Here is a 3,196-nt window from a genome sequence, read left to right on the forward strand (position 1 = left end):
AACTTCAAATACAGAGATGTGTCTTATGTCGCAGATGTCTTGCTTCTGATCAGTGTTTGAAGGGAATTCATGGCTCAAATTAGTATATGTTTTGAATTGAATTTGATTGGTAGAGGATTATTAGATGACTGGCCTTAGAAATATTTTGTAGGTTCTCCTACTACGCCAAACATTGTCACTTGATACTCACACATGGACGTAGCGGGGAACCGATAAAACTTTCTAAGACAAGTCATGTGACTATTCTCTACCAATCAAATCCTATTCAAAACATATTAATTTGAGCTACGACCACCTTATAGAAGTAGGGCAAGCTTCAAAATCTAGTGAGAAACAAGACAGCTGCGCTATAAGCTACGTGTTTCTATTTGAATCTTTGAAAATCAATGTAAACTGTAGAACCGGTTAAAGCTTCAAATATATTAACTATTCTCAGTGCATTTCCAACTTCTAATATATGTATGTATATATGTATGTATGTATGTATGTATGTATGTAGTATGTATGTATGTATATATATATATATATATATTATATATATATATATATATATATATATACATTCATATATTATTTCATTCTTCATTCTCTCAGCTGTTGCAGTCGCTTGACCGCGGCCCTGCTGGAATACTGTCTGTAGTCGAACAAAAAAGTCCTGGGAAATAAAAGACGTGGGTAAACCTTACGGGAAAATGATGCAGTTTATGCATAGAAGAAATATTCCATATTTTCACATCTAAAAGCCAGTTGCTTAATAGTCAGCAGGAACAGGATCTAAGATGTCCGCATCATTACAGAAGACATTCAAATACTTTCATAGAAAGAATTTGTAACTAAGTAAATACCACGTAGACAAGAGGTTATAGACGTCTTTTAAATAGAAGGTAGTAGGCGTCTTTTATTATTTCTAGGTGAGTTGAAGGCAGTGAGGTGGCAAAATTCTTAGCATGATTTGTTCTGGCTTTACGCTCCGAGTTCATATTCCACCGAAGTCGAATTTACTTCCATTCTTTCGGAGTCGTTAAACTTACCCCTCCGTGTATATCCTCAGGCTCTGTGCCAAGGTTTGAAGGTGAGTTGGCAGAATCGTTACTGCGTTGGTAATGGCGGTGGCGGTTTTAGTGGTGTCAGTGGTGCTGCCAACAGTAATGGCGCCACGGTGTCAGTGAAAATAATGGTGACACTATTATTACTTCTAAGATTCCAATTTAAAAATTCTAAGATTTCAATTTTAAAATAGAAATATCAATAGGCGCAGGTGTGGCTATGTGGAAAGTAGATTGCTTACCAACCACATAGTCCCGGATTCAGTCCCACTGCGTAGCACCTTGGGCAAGTGTCTTCTATATCTTCGGGCCGACCAAAGCCTTGTGAGTGGATTTGGTAGGCGGAAACTGAAAGAAGCCCGTCGTATATATATATATATGGGGGGGGGAGGTGTAGCTTGACAACCGATGCTGGTGTGATTACGTCCCGGTAACCTAGCGGTTCGATAAAAGAGACCGATAGAATAAGTACTATGCTTACAAAGAAGAAGCTGGGTCGATTTGCTCGACTAAAGACGGTGCTCCAGCATAGCCGCAATCAAATGACTGAAACAAGTAAAAGAGTATATGTCGTCTTTGACAAGAAATGGAACAGATTCTTTGGTGAGTTCATTTCATTATAGAATTCTAATATACATCTACCCTAGTTTACGTAACATTCTACATTTCTAATTTGATTTTGGCTATCACAGATAATCTGAAAACTAAACTGATTCTAGTGCCTGCCCTTAATTTCAAATGGCTTAATTTAATATCTTTACAATTCTGACAATTTATAGAAGTTGACCGCAAATAGAGAATACCGTGAAAGGAAACACTACCGGAGTCATTATGATAATAAAATCTGCTATCAAATCCTGGTCGTCGGCCACTGGCATCATTATTACCAACTTCACCATTATCGACCCTACATCCACCAACAGCATCACTATCATCATTACCAACTCTCACCACCACCAACAACAAAAGTCACTACAATAACTTCATCGCCACCACTCTCACGACGATGACCTACACCGCCACCAGCACCTTCAAGGAAACAACAAATCGATCGGCCAATCACCCAGCCAAATATTCAATCACCATTACGACTAGCAACAATAATATAGCCTTAATCGATACTTTCACCGGCACACAATCATACACACACACACGCACAGAGAAACATATATACGCATAAGACTCCGCCGGTTACGACGACGAGGGTCCCAGCTGATACGATCAACGGAACAGCTTGCTCGTGAAATTAACGTGCAAATGGCTGAGCATTCCACAGACACGTGTACCCTTAACGTAGTTCTCGGGGATAATCAGCGTGACACAGAGAGTGACAAGGCTGACCCTTTGAAATACAAGTACAACTCACTTTTGCCAGCTGAGTGGACTGGAGCAACGTGAAATAAAGTGTCTTGCTCAAGGACACAACGCGTCGCCGGGAATCGAACTCACAACCTTACGATCATGAGCCGAATGCCCTAACCACTAAGCCACGCGCCCTGCACAGACGCACACACACGCACACACACATACACCATTCGCCGCCTTCAACTACAAGGCGAAGCCAATCTCATCGTCATTATCGCTATCTTTAAGAACAACAAGTATATTGTAGACAAATGCAAACATCACCGTCAAAGATAATCAGCATTAAACTGCAAATGCTACTACGACCCCTAGAAGCATTTTCTCATTCAACTCCTTCCAAAATCTTCCAGAAATCAGTTCCATTTATCACCCTCGTCATAAGATTCACATTGAATTATTGTATTTGCCAGCGTATAATTCGTGCTTTATATAAATTTTCAAAAACTACCCTGCGTCTCATATCCGCCGTATTACAGATAGTAGATGGAGTGTCATCTTCTGGGGAGCTGGATGAGAGTAAGTCTGCTCGGTACAATAATTACTATTAATAAAAATGTACTGAAAGCAAACCAAAATATCAGTCTCAGATCAAACTTACATATATTGCATACGGTATGTCGGCAGTTATACAGAGAGGTCGCATCATAAACCAGCACCATGTTTCCCTAACCCACATCTAAAATACGCCTTACGTTATTTAAAGACTGTGTTACCTTTAAGAAACATTTTTTTTGTCTCAATAAAATATTCTTCAATAACGACGAAACTAATATTAAACTTTCATT

Source organism: Octopus sinensis, linkage group LG5, assembly GCF_006345805.1.
Source record: "Octopus sinensis linkage group LG5, ASM634580v1, whole genome shotgun sequence".
NCBI lineage: Eukaryota > Metazoa > Mollusca > Cephalopoda > Octopoda > Octopodidae > Octopus > Octopus sinensis.